The sequence below is a fragment of the Trachemys scripta genome, chromosome 9 (assembly GCF_013100865.1).
Source record: "Trachemys scripta elegans isolate TJP31775 chromosome 9, CAS_Tse_1.0, whole genome shotgun sequence".
Classification (NCBI taxonomy): Eukaryota; Metazoa; Chordata; order Testudines; family Emydidae; genus Trachemys; species Trachemys scripta.
The window spans coordinates 7,910,335-7,925,064 of NC_048306.1; the positions used below are offsets into that span (position 1 = coordinate 7,910,335).

The following is a 14,730-nucleotide window of genomic DNA, read 5'->3' on the forward strand; positions in this document are numbered from 1 at the left end:
ATTTATAGCAAAATATGGCTCAATAGAGCTTGATTGCCTTGAAGCACACAGTTATGATTCTTGCAACTCTGCTAATCACCCTGTACAGTGAATTTTCACTTGGTGTGAAAGGATGAGGGTGGCATACAATGACTTATGTAATAAGACCTGACAATTAATTAGACCGTGGGGAAAAAACCTTACAAAGCATTAGCGTGATTCACTAGCAAAATATTTAGAAAACTAATAGTTGTGGTCGAATGCAACATGGTATAGCCCATTGTCATAGGCAGGGCTTAGTTTCTAGATCATTGGTGTTATCTTAAAGACATTATAAGGCGTGCCCTGATGTTGTAAATGTTTTGGCAGGATTTTTCCTAGTAAAAGGCTTTCAGATTAACTTGAATAACATGGCACAGCATGTTTTCTCCATATTTTTCTCATTATAACCTTGATCATTGGGGACACCTTAAAACACAATGGAAAATATTTTTAAATGTGTACATGTATAGTCTCTTGGAAGTAGCATTCTTTCCCTTTAATCATAATGTTTCTATTTGGTTCTCTCTTGGACTGAATTTATGCATATGTTGGAGGACAGCTTTTATTTGTTCATCTAATGATTTAGCAATAATACTGGATTTTTAGATACGTGGTAAATACAGACCAACCCTCTTTTGTGAAGTGACTAGTGAGTCAGGATGTCTCCTTGTGATTCACCTTCTAGAGCTCTGGTTTTTCAGAGAGTGGGTATCAGATTGGGCACTCAGAAACATGAGTCACTGTTAGAAAACCAGTGCATCTGAAGAAGTGAGGTTCTTACCCATGAAAGCTTATGCTCCCAATACTTCTGTTAGTCTTAAAGGTGCCACAGGACCCTCTGTTACTTTTTACAGATTCAGTCTAACACGGCTACCCCTCTGATGTTAGAAAACCTTGGTCCAAAGCTTTCCTTGCTTGAATTTTTCCCGTGTAGGAGAATGGACAACCAGAGCAATTTCTGATACAGCACTCCAGTGCGGTCGGCGGAACTTTTTCTTCTTCTTCCATCATGCAGAACCAATAGGGTGAGCCATGGAGCTCCTGATTTATGAGCATCCACCAGAAGCTTGGCCTACATAATCTCTGATCGCATGGGCTGGAACCATGCCACTATCACCTGCTGGTGTCTGCCTTCCCTCCTGGAGTGTGTGTTCCATTCAGCAGCAAAGACTACAAATCTACCTCTTCCCTTCCAGCAGGAGTAGAAAGGGAGAGCATAATAAGTGATACAGCTCGCAGAGTTCTAGAATATTTATTCTAGAATATTAAGAGTTCTAGAGATTTATTGAGCATTCTTAGAGGCCAGTGTTACATGCTGTGAGAGTTGTTTGTCTGGTATCATTTCCCCCCCATACACACACCCCAGTTTGCACTCCTAAACCCCTAGTGTCCCTCAAAGTAGGTACCTCCTGAAACCTGACATCTTCAGTTCCACTCAGCTTACTAGAATGTGTATGGCATAATAATTGTTCCCTGGTTTTATCCCACGTCTTCCCCACTCTGAGGAGTGATATGCGTGGGATGAGGCAGAAGGAGAAACCAGGCTACAGAGCTGGCAATCCCTGATTCTTGGCCCCTATACCCAACTGAGATGGGGCTTAACTGCCATCACCAGCAAGGCAAGGGAAATAAGCCTTATTAGTCATGCTCTACAGGGTGTGTGTGGGGAGGGAGGATTAATTGCCTCCTGTACAGAGGGCATGGAACTAGGCTTTCTAAGTAGACTGAGAGCTCAATTAGTGACAGACTCCAGAGGAGACAAGTCTGTCTGGCAGAGAGAAGCCTTGAGATGGGTTTTAACAGACAGGAAATCTGAAGGAAGAACACTACAGGTGCAAGTTAGGCTCCTACAGGGGAAGCCGTGAGGGGGGGCCAACAGAGGATTCTGAAAGGGGGGTGTTTCAAGACTTGTTAGGACTGTCATTTGGACTTGTTAGTGTCTTACCCTGGAAAGGGTTTAGACTTCCAAGTGACTTGGCTGGAGGGTCAGTCAGGAGAAAGATAGAAGCTGGGAAAGGCCATTGCAGGGCCAAGGGAGAGCCCAGTAGGGGGTGCCAGAGACAAAGATCCCATGCAACACTCTGACCCAGGGGAGGGTACACATCGTTCCAGAAACATGGTTTTTGATCCATTCTGCTCACAGAAATGAAGGGGAACATTTGGGCCTCTGGGCCTAATCCAAATCCCAGTGGAATCAATGGGAGTCTTTCTGTTGACTTCTGTGACTTTTGGGTCAGGTACTAAGTAGGTATTTTATGTGTCATGTTGAACTTGGTTCGTATTAGAGATGCAGTGGTATGAAATACTACTGCTGTCTATTTCATTTATGGCCTATCTACATTACCTGTGGAAAAGTAGGACATCATGTGTTTAATGTTATCCTTGAAAGTATTTCACCCAGAAATCATGAGTGACTTCATTTCTCCAGCTGATCCTGTTAGGAATTACTACATTCAGAAATGAGAGCAAATTACATTGCTAGCCATGGAGGGCCAGCTCATTGGCTGGTATAATTGGTATAGCCCAATTGTCTCCAATAGAACTATGTCAATTTACAGCAATTCATAATGTGGTTGAAAGTTGGTTGTGTAATTTTTTCAATACACTGTGCTCATCCAGGATTGTGTTAACATTTTATAGACCCCTCCAAACACTAAGATCTCTGGATCATTTTTGTTCATCTCCTGATAGTGCCCTAAAAATGTATTCTTTTTCTAGTAAATTGGGGTGTATGAAAAAGGCAGACCCTGGACCTTCAGTTTTTGGTTGAGGTGTGGAAAGATATAGAAATGAACCAGTGACCTTGGAGATAAGCAACATAAATGTACGCAAGGAGAAGTTGAAATGTACCTGAAGTTATACAAAAAATCTCTATTCTAGACCCGGAGGCCACAGCATGGTGTGAAGGATATATCAGTTTAACTGTAAGCATTTGTCCAAAGTACTTCTTCAACCATCTGAATTCTCTTTTACTCTTTACCTGTCACTGTTACATAATTATTAATACCTGGTTGTTAAATGTATTTAAGTTTTTCATGAAAAGACACATGTCTAACTTGCTCTTTCTTGCGCTGGGGACATGGGGGTTACTCATCAGCTTTATGCTGGACCCAGGTTTTCTGTCTTGGCAGCCCTAATTCCGCTCTGACTCCCAAGCATGGTGTCTGGGAGTGGCATGAAAACCTCTCTAGCCTTCTACTGCTTGCCCAGCTCTGAACTTAAAGGTCTGATGGATAAGAACGTGATAATGTTATGATTGAGTTACTCCTGACTTTAATAAGGACGGAGAGTGGAAGGGGTGGAGTTCTGATTTTGTTGGACAGCAAAGCAGCTGGTCACAGAATTCCTCAGACTGTTCTGGGCACCTGATTTTATTCTCCCACTGTGGTCACTGTGCGTTTTGCTGTTCAACATGTTCAGGCCCAAAATGGCTGACAGAAAAATTAACTGGTTGGGCCTGACCCTCATCTCACTTGCACCAGTGTAGACAAGGAGTGACTCCACTGACGCCCCTTAGATTCCTTCGGTGTGAGTGAGAGGAGGCTCAGGTCTGTGGTCTATAAATGAAGAGTAAGATTCACTTCACCAGGAAAAGAATAAACTTAAAAGTATGGGCCAGATCCTGAGCTGGTGTAAATCAGTATTGCTCCTTTGAAGTCAATGAAGCTATGCCAGTTTTCACAAGGTTTGTTTCTGACCTATTTTGGTTGCCGAATGGGGACATGTACCCAGGCTTATATTCAGCTGGAGCCATTTGGAGCAGAGCTCCGGTAAATAATTTTAAATCTGTGGAGCCCCCCGCTCCTCCTGTGGGGCTAAAAGCCCTGAGCCCCAAATAGGGTGGGAGGCTTCAGGAAATAATCATTGAGAATTTAACCCCTGCATGCACCTAATGGCTGATTTTGGTGGAGAAGGTGAGGTCTTTCTAGCTCTGTCCCATTGAAGTCAATAGTTTTACCGTTGACTTCAGTGGGAGCTGAATTAGGCCAATGGGCACTTCTAAAAATCTCATTCTTCCTTAATTCAGCCTTAGCTAATATCTCTGGAGGAACAGGGAGAAAGTTCGACATGGATGGAATGCTGTATGGTCTAAATCTATTTGTCCCCTCTTGACAATAATTCCTTACATTTCAGCCTGTATTGGACACAATCTGAAGTATAATTGTTATCCAAAATAGAAATCTAGTTGTCATCTAATTAACTGAAAATTACAGAAGCCATAAATGAATAATTATATTCTTTTAGTTCATTAAAATTGTTAGAAACGTTTAATTATTTCATTGGCATTATCAAAACAGTAAATTGGATATCAATTAACACACTTAAATGTCACTGAAAAAATATTCATTATTTAACTAAACTAGTAAAGGAGATCTTGTTGAATATTAAATATCCCAAACAGATGAAGCAACTCATCAAAAGCTCCAAATTCTACATGGTCTCTGCCCAAATGTCCTCTCTCCTTACACAGCACATTTATTTTGCCCTGTTATTTAATATGTTGTTTCATATTTGTTGTGATAAAGGCTGGTAGAGGTGGTCAGGATTTTTTTGACTAACTTTTTTTTTCCACAGAAAAAATGCTGACTTCCTGTTCTGTGAACGGTTTCCGCGTCAGTCTTGACACAACCTGGACTCAAGAAAAGTGTGGGGGGAATAGAAATGGTCAATGCACCATTTGGCCATTTGTTAAATCTAAAAATCTTTTTTTATGTTTGTGTTTTTTAATTTGTATGAGTTGAAACTACTTGTTTTGAAAACTTAGACTAAAAAAGTTAACGGTTTAATTTAAAAAAATCAAGTTATTGAGACAACATTTTGATTGATCTTAACCTTTTGGGTTTTTTCCCCCCAGATTCTTGATTCACACTAAGTTTTGAGATTTTTTTTGTCCCTATTTGGAATGGGAACTTCCTCCTCCTCCTCCCCCCCCCCACACCTCCTATATTGGCTGGAGTCCAACCAAACTGGGGCTTCATGGTGCTAGCCATTGAGCAAACTTACGACATTTCCTAGTTCAAAGAGTCTATACTCTAAAAGACAAGATGTAACTAGTGAAAGAATGCACAAGCAGGCTGGTGAGAGAAGGGGTGATCTAACAAAATGATAGGATGTGTATTATTCTTTTCCCATCAGGAGCCGTGATCTCTCTTCACCACTTCCTAGCTGTGTTTTAAAATCTGATACTCTAGTTAGGCAACCTCCTGCCTTAAGATATCACATTATAGGAGTATCAACTGTACTGAGCACAGCTCTGCTCCACCTGTATTAGGATGAGAAATCAATAGCTGGATGGAAATTATCTTTGTCAGTCCCTTGGGTAATCTCTTCGTCAGGTTTCATTATAAACTAAAGTGCATAGAAAGGATGATATGTGGGCAAGAGATGGAAGAGAAACACTAATAGCAGGAGAAGTAATGTGAAAAGTTAAGACAACTTTATAAAATGTACCAACTCGACAGTCTGGTTTTCAATCACTTGAAAAATTGACATGTGAGATCAGGATAAGCCTTACAAAAATCAGGATTAAAATATACCAGGCCTAATTCTCATTTACACTACTGCTGCTTTAAGTAATGCTGTCAATGTAAAATGGACTTCAGACTGCAAATGAGAATCAGCTCAACCATTCTTTAGTTGTGTTAATGATTGCTTCTTTATCAGCTTCAGTGCTGCTACTGGCTAATGCATTCTCATCCATCCCAAGCAAAGAATTCTATACGCTTTTCTCCCGTTCATGGCTCAGTTACTTGGTTGCACAGAGCTTCAAGTCAGTGACTGCAGATCAATAGGTGAATTATTATTAGGCTGTATGATGAGCGTGGTTTTGTTTAATTGCTGTTTGGTGGCACAGCTTGGATGGAAACACTGCTTCAGAAAACATTTGTTGTTGTTTTTTTTTTTTAAGGTGTCATATGTACAAAAAATCTCAAAGCCCTGACAGCAATTTCATTGGGTACGTAGAAGAATCCTGAATAGAGTCATGTCACAAAAGGATTTGACACACGTGCTGCACAGTCTTGAGATCTACTGTTATGGGCTGAGAATAAGGTTAATAAAATGTCTGTTCACCTGGGTCAAAGGTACAAATGAAGAACAATTTCTGCTTGTGCAGTTTGGCTAAATTCCTTTGAATTGACGAATAACAGAAGTGGGAAGCATCTGAGCTAACAGTAGCCTATTAATTTGCACTAATTTTACACATTATCATTTTCCAGTTCTTCAATGGAATTACTCCTGGCTTTTGCTGGCGTAAGTGAGAAGACTCCAGACCTACAGCTGTAATGTAATGACTCCAAACCAGTGACTGGCAAATTATAATCTGTTCCAGAGTGTGAGTCTAATCCAGTTGATTACTTTGGGCAGGTCGACATGACAAATTTACGTCGGTGTTGCTATAGTACGTCTGGTGCAGATGCTCTAAGCCGATGGAAGGGAGCTCTCCTATGGGCTTAATAATGCCACTTCTGAGAGTGGCGGTATCTATGTTGGTGGGAGAAGCTTTTCGGTTGACCTAGTGCTGTTCACACGGGTGGTTAAGGTTGGTATATCTACATAGCTCAGGGGTGAGGATTTTTCACACCCCTGAGCAACATGGTTATACCTAAGTAGGTAGTGTAGACCAGGCCTTTGTTTGCATCTGGGTTTTGTTATAAACCTGGTCAGATGGAGAAAGCGGCTAATCCACCTGATATTTTTGAATGGCAAAACTCTCATTCAATTCTCGCTCCTATTCCTGTGGCTCTTGGCATGCATTTAGGGCCTGATCCCGCACCAGTGGGGTCAATGAGAGTTTTAACATTGACTTCCGTGTCAATAGGACCATATACTTGGAACAGGATGAGACTGGGGAGTTTGGGTTAGCAGGAGATTGTCTAATTGTTTTGTTTTATCATTTTGATTCATGTGGTTTCATTGTGGGTTGGGAATCATCTGTATTTATTTATTGTTCCTGATTCTGGCAGACTTGGCTGCAGCAGATCACTAACCGTTTGGAGAGGGACGAGAAATAGAATTTTCCTGGTTGGCTGGTAGGCTATGGTGAAATAGAAAGCTACACGTCCAACTTTAGCCACTTGAAAATGAGGTGGCTTCTTCGAGGAGCACGCTGTGCTTTGGATGGGCTGGGTGAGAGGCCACCTTTGCTGCTCCTGCTGACACTTTTATTAATAGTAATAAATGATAATTAAAAGCACCAGTGCCTAGAGTGAATAGCACTAAGCTTTATTAGGTGTCACTCCCTGCTGTACAAGAATATCCAGTTACATTAGCGGAGAATGGATGCAACGCCATTGGCTTCAATATCTTCCCTATTTACATACTATCCACTTTTTTTGTTGTTGTTGTTGAGGGAATGATGGTCTTCTTTCTAGTGTGCTCCCGTTGACTTAATGTTGTGTATGACTAGACACTGTCCTGGGGACTGCTTCTGATGGAGGTTTTATACATAATATCTTCCTGTGCACTTTTATGTAGTTACTTTCATTCAAGGATCACAAATTTCTTTACAAACATAAGTTCATTACTTCTTACCTTTAGTAAATAAAATAAAAACTAAACTTTTTTTTTTTTTTTGTTAGAGTGGCATTACAGAGCTCAGCTATATTCTCCCATGGTGTGTTTCTGACCTCCTGTGTCTACATATGGACTGACTACCCACAATACGCAGTACAGGATCTTGGCCAGCATTGACTGAGGGGATCTCTGTGATTTACTCCATATGATCTTTGGCCTGCACTCTTCCAATGAAACTGCAAAACTCAGCTCCTAGAGCCATCTGCCTGTTCAGCTCCAGTAAGAACCCTTGCCTTCCCATGTCGGTAAGAGATTAGCAGATGCTAAAAAAGTTCATATGACACTTGTCTCCATGTTCAAACCAGGTACTAGCTTAGTTAAAGTTCACATCTCTCTCTAGACAAGCAATCTTTCCCATGACCCAAAAATAAAGGTTCACTGGTTTAAATTCTCTTTGTTGTCTCTCTCATAATTGCAGCAAAGGAATATTTCAGCTTGTAATTGATACTGCTAAGTAATGGCCCATTGTGTTTTAGGCACTTGACTATCAGGATGAAAACCTAGCTCGAGAGGACGTTCTTATGTGAACATCATCTTGACCTCCTTCCTGCAAGGTTTTAAGCACACTGGCCCCATCCAGCAAAACACATACACATTTCCTAATTTTAAGTGTGAGGTTGATCTAATTGGACTCAGTGGGACGATTCATGCTTAAAGTTAAGCATATGTTTAGAGCCAAATGACTGCACTGTGCAGGATGGAGCTCCTAGTGGCTTTCCCCCATAAGGATTATTGTATTGGTTTATGCCCTAATCTCAGCAAAATCTTAATTGCATTGCAGGGGTGGCCATTTTGGGTAGCTTTATCTTAATGAACGTCCCAGTTGACCCCCCCTTCCCATAAGCATCACCATAACTTAGTTATTTAATGAGAAACAACACAATTCCCCCCCCCCCCAGTAAAGTAATAGGAATATCTAAACTGTTCTTATCTATTTACGGCAGAGCAATTCATAATACTGCACAAACAATTTGTCCAACATTCCCTGCCCCCTTAAGTCTCCAGATTCTCTTTATTAAAGAATGTAGGGGGAACAATTCAAAGGCACAAAGAATGATATTCCCAGAGCTGCTGTTCCCAAAGAAACGGTCCCCTGCAGTGTGCTGTTTACACTGAAGACCTCAGGTCTGCTTAACACACAGCATGTGCATATGTTTATCGTGTTTATAGTGAAAACAAGGAGGCTTTTTAACAAAGAACAGATTCAAATGACAGCAAGTAGGATTAATAGAAACTAACCTATACAAGAAAATCATAACCTGCAAGCTCGAGCCTAAAAACACTGCACAAGGTGTCCTCTTGTCTAGTAAGGTAATGCTTCCCCTGAAGGGCTTCACAGAGCGTTTTTCAACCAGAATGGCTGAGGTGCTTCTCTCATGAGCCGAAGCCCAATTGCCTCCCTCTGATGAAGGGTGCCAGGGCATTTTTCTTTCCCCCAGATGTACCAGAACATTCCTTTTGTTCTTTACCTCTAAAATGGGAGTCTCTCCACCTCCATTTAACCTCTTCCTGTTTCTCCCTGCTCCTTCTTACATCCCCAAGATTTCATCAGCCGTTAGCTCAGTATTTTAATAGACTTCTAGTGTAAGACTATGTAATAGTCATCTAGGGAGATGTATTCTACCTCTCTGGAGAAGTTCTGCCTCAAGGTGAGCTACCGCTGGGTGTTTTCCCTTTAACTGTAAGGCCTTAGGAATATACTGTTGCCTTACATATTATCCATACGTACATTTCACAAAGATTATGATGACAAGTGTGACACAGGCTTTCAGTAGAAACCTTACATGACCCACTTTTGTGAACTAGAATGTACATAACAGACCCTGTAACCCTTTTGCCTCCCTGTATCCTCTGCCAGTTGGCATCAGGAGGTCCTTGGGTCACAGAGACTTGTGCTCCTAAGGGGCTTCAATGCTTTTAAAAATCCTACCCTACACCCATCATGATTTTTCAATGACCTGTCCTGTATGGTAGCTTTTCTAGCTTTCTTCTGACATAGCAGTTTTCAGCTTGGATTAATTAACTTTATTGGAAAATTAAACTTTCATGGGAAATAATGGCAATTGAAAGTGCTAACTTGTTAGCTCAGGAATTCCTTTAAATCTTCTCAAGCTAAGACAGTGCTTAATAGATACATATTCAGCCATGCCTTTGTTTAAAAATAGCACTTAATTTCTTGCCATGAACTTGATTAGCTATGAATTATTAGCTATGTTAAATTAATAGATTAAATTCTTAAGATATTTTCAGTAACTTGGGCAAAGGAAACCAGGCATACTGCCATAATCTTAAACTTAAATGGTTCGCATTGACAAAGCATTATATATAGACAGCTTGTAAAAGATGAAAAAGAGCAAATAATTATTCTTTGGTCAAAGCATTAACATACAAGATATATTTCAGTGCATTATTTAGTATCTTGAAAATATTCAGTAATTCCATGATACTGAGAGAAGGGGATGATTTATCAAAATCCCACCAAATTATCAATGTATAACAACAAAATAGATGTCTTTGTTTGCCTGGCTGCAGTGGTATTAACTCATCTAAAACATGAAAGTGTGACCATGTGAAATATAGTACTTCAAGGAAGGCTTCTTGTACAAATACCAGCTTCATCAGCCAGGTTTACTAGCTCCACAGAAAAGCTCATTGACTTCAACAGGAGTTGACCATGTGCTTAAAGTTCAGTGCATGCTTAAGTGTTTTGGGCCTAAATGAATGAACTGAAGTCATTCTCTTTTGAAATATTCTCAAATCAGTTTAGCCATAAAAGGTGGGATTTTCAAATGTTCCTAGGTGGCCTAGGAGTAGAGCTTGCTGAAATTCAGAATTTTTTAAGTTTAGTTTTGGCTCAGTATCAAGATGCAAAGTCGAAACCTCAATTTTACATAGAAAAGATATTTTGTTTTAATACGGTCAAACTATATTGTCTCTAGTATTGTAAACTATAATGTAACAAAAGGCAAAATGATAAAGGCAAAACAAAACGTTTTGACGTTAGTGAAATGTTTTGAAAATTTCCCAGAATGATTTTATTAAATCAATACTTTCCCATGAAATGTTTCAATTTTGTCAAATCAATGTTTTCTAAGAAGAAAACCGTTTCCTTTGCAAAAATTTCTACCATTTCTACTTTGGAATACATGAAATTCAATGGGTGATGTGCTCCTATATCATGTAGGGCCAGAGTTATGGTGGTATTTAGGAAAGTCAGTGAAAGTTATGAGTTAGATGCCTAACCTCCTTAGGCACTCTGGTACTTCTCTTTACATGCCTAAAGACCTCTGTAAATCTGCCCCATAACTTGTGAAACTCCCATTTAATATCTACTGCCTTTTAGAATCTTCATCCTATAACATTTTATGTCGTGGTCTTTCACAAAACAAACTGGTGAAAAATGAAACACCGATACAGTTAATAAATCGTGAACCTTACGTAGCAGTGTTTTTACCATCGGTATTGCCCAACAGATTACAACTACAGTATAGTCCATATAACATTTTAGTTTTGACTAATCCTTGGCTAAGAATGAAGGAAATGGCAAGAGAAGAACGTTCTTGTGAATTTATGTATGGGGAAGAGGATTTTACAATATAAAAAAATTGCATCTCTTCTCTGCCTCAAAGGTAAAAAAGTTATTTGGAGTGGTAGATTTTTCAGAACATATAGAGAAGTGATTAAGCACATGTATTTTCTGATAGGTATACATTAAAAAAGAATGTCATATAGAAAATAAGTACTTTGAGTGTTTTGCTAGATATCTGGTTATCTCCCCAGAGTTTACTGGAAGAAGAGATTTAGATACCCAGTAATAACAATACAGCACTTTCAACAAATATGTATTATTTTTCATTGTAGACAGATAAATACCAGAAAACAGTGGTAGAGAATGTTAGTTTGGATCCCTTAAAGATGTTCGGTTTGTTCCTGTTTAAACCTCTTGATTGCTATTTGAGAATGTCTGGGCAACTGGGTATTTGTTTGGGGGAATGTCAGTGCTTCATATGAACATGCGACTTTAGATTTGAACAAAGACATTCATGCACAAACCAGAATATTCATTATTCTCTGCTTATTCTTTGTTCTCTGCTCTGTTGTTTAGAACATTTCAGTCATCTATTCAGGGAACCGGGGGAAAATGTGGCTAATATCAGTAATAATATACCATTAATACCGAACAGCAAACCATCAAAGTGAAAAGTTTGAAAACACCTAATAGGTTGACATTAGTTCACAGAAACTGTTTGTAAATAGTTGCACATAATGGAAACCAAGTTCTGTTTGCAGAAGAGTCCATTTTTAAAAAAAAGCTAAATTCCGTTGGTAAGTTGTTATCAAGACCTAATACAACAATTTCAAATACAGCTTGAGGGATGATGCTTAGACAGGACGGAAGTATATCTTTGGATTTCGGTTGTGGTATCACATCTAGTTCCCTTCTGGTTAGACTGACTGCATTTTTAATTGTAAGGGGTACCGAGAGTGTGAAACGCATGCTACTTGTGCAGCTATAAATCTAAGTAAATAAAATAATACTCTCATATCTCCTTTTTTAGGAAGCCAACAGCATTATTTTTTCCCCAAGAAGACTCTTTATTTAGAATACAGTGTAATTCCAACTGTGGGGAAATAAAATAAATTATTTTTGAGGTGACAGGCAATTAAACGCCTGGTGCTCTCTTGAACACAACATATCGCCTAGTAACGTCACTGTACATAATAAGGCATCGCACTGTGTCACATGTGATAACTTGTGATATGTCATGAGGCAGTTTTGTTAGAAATTAATTTGTGTCTAATCTGATCAGCAACAGACAGTTTCAGATGATTCAGTGCTTTGGATGCCGAGGTAAAGGTCTCGAGAGGCCCTTTCGGTGACTAATTTGCAGAATCGCTGAATGAAGATGGGCAATCTTGATGTCTTCATGGCAAAACGGCCTTCAGGTTAGCACTGTATAATCCTTGCACCTGTCCTGGTTGAATTTTAAAAATAAAGGCTAGAAATCAAAACATGATCCTAATCAGAGACAGGACATCTGAGGCTAGATCACCAGCTGCTGTAAATCAACATGGTTCAATTGACTTCAGTGGAGTTATGTTGACCTACGCCATTTCGCACTTTGCATGCTTTTAAGATATACTTTCATTTACCGAACATCTCCACTACACTTTTCAGCCATGTTTTCCAGTCCTAGATTCAATAGCATAGCACAGTAAAATGTATGCAGATAGAATTTTATAGAGATGCCCAGATTAATATTTCAATACAAAAATATATATCCTATTCTTCCTTCCCTTTGGCACACCATGTAATCCTGATGTTTTGCTGGCTTTTTCTACTCTCTCTCTAGTAGAATTAAATTACTTTTTCCAAGTCGGAAAGGGAAGTACAGATGAATACATGCTCCGATTTCATTTCCATCTACTATAGGCCTCTACTTAACAAGCTTTGATTATGATAAAAAAACTTTTGTATGTTTATAGTCATACTTTTGTCCATTAATTCTGATCATATAATGCCCGCAGTCTGGATTTCTTTACAAGGCTGTATATGATTGGGGGTGGTGTGTGCGCACCTTTCCTCAGTGATCTTTAAGATTTGTTATTTAAATCCCCACCCCCACAATATCTCTAAAGATATTCTTAAAAGGGGACACTATCAGACTGATTGATTTAGGCCTCAAAGGTAGAAACAAGCTTTTACAAATTCTAAGACTAAAATGCAACTCTCTCTCTGTGACCTTTTAAAATTCCAAAGAAAACAGTTTATTTTTAGGATTTGAAATGCTCCCCATCCATGTTTGTAACCCAGACAATGCAATGCTGTGCTCAGGCCTGGTGGTCAAAAACTGGAACTCACCAGAAGTGTATAACGTGACTAATCTGTGTTCACTGCCAATGGGGGAAAAAAGTAGGTAAAATCAGCATAAATGGGGGGGGGGAAATAGATTGCTGCAAGTATTTTAAAAATCGACTATGTTAATAACAGAAGTGAAAGAACTTGCTTCTTGAAATGTATTTATATAATTTTTAACCTGCTGGCATCCCTTATATTTGTAAACCACATGCCTAGAGATCTTTTAAAAAGATCTCGAGAGAAGGGGCGGGGGAGGAATGAGTTGTCTGGGTCATTGGGGCTAGGCAGACTCACAATTAGTTTTCCATTCCCAGAAATTTCTGGATGTGGGTGTGGTAGTTTGGGCATGCTCAATAGGCTCCCTGTATCTAGCCTAGTCCATTGAGGGCTAGTAGTTAGGGCAGCTGCTTTACTAAGCAACCGACTGGCCTGGGTTGGAGAAGCAAAGAAGCAGAAAGCAGCCTGTTTTCCCCTTAACTCTGAAGCATTTTGCAGCAAGGTTATTCGTTTATAAATATACTACTGATTGGTTGGTTAATTAGTTAGCTGACTAACTAATGGAGTGATTCCACAGTACAGCAGAGGAGGCAAAAGAGTCTGTATGGTTTGTGACTGGAGATTTCTGTAAGCAAGAGGAGGGAAGATATTATTGCAGTGTTTTAGATTCAGTCGACTGTGTAGAACTGATGGAACAAAGACTCTGAGACTCAGGTGAATTCAGTCTAAGCTATGGGAATTCTGAGTTACTTCTCCTTATGTGTCTATGGGGACTGATCTGTTTAGATTTAATTTTCCTTTTTTGTATTTATAACTATGAAGGTAATATATGTGGATTATGAAATAGCTTTGTTATGAGGTAGAAATAATCTATTATACAATTTTGTAAAGTCAGTGCTTAAGAATTAAGTTAATTCCTTCTGTTCTTTTTTGGACTTTGAGGAAGTTGACTCTGTCTGAAAATGTTCAGTGACTGAATTGTGTGTGTGTTTATAGGAATTATGTTTTGAAGCACGAGGAGAGGGGTGGTAAAGTAAACTCTAGCCTACCCAAAAGTTACATATTAACCTGACACCACTCTATAAACCTAGAATAAAAACAGGTAATAGAAAAATACAATGGGCCAGATTCTGATATCCTTCAGGGGGATCAGAGCCATTCAGTGGGGCTACTCATGAAGTCATTTACTGTACAATGGGCCAGATTAGAACACCTGTATTCATGTTGGGTACTCTCACTCCACAAGTGACCTCAGTTAAGTCAATAGGACATTCTAT

At 39.4% G+C, this 14,730-nt stretch overlaps 1 long non-coding RNA gene across 6 annotated transcripts in view; it reads left to right on the top strand.

Moving 5' to 3' along the window:
• Positions 1-14,730, top strand: part of LOC117883229 — a 117,525-nt gene that overhangs the window by 33,181 nt on the left and 69,614 nt on the right. For 5 of the 6 annotated variants that reach the window (XR_004647216.1, XR_004647212.1, XR_004647213.1 and 2 more), the window contains exons 2-6: positions 2,740-2,945; positions 4,597-4,686; positions 6,240-6,355; positions 6,987-7,149; positions 7,602-7,841. This is a non-coding gene — a long non-coding RNA (uncharacterized LOC117883229). Of the gene's footprint in view, positions 1-2,739; positions 2,946-4,596; positions 4,687-6,239; positions 6,356-6,986; positions 7,150-7,601; positions 7,842-12,407; positions 12,640-14,730 lie in introns of those variants that run through there. The other variant, XR_004647215.1, reaches the window with a different exon arrangement.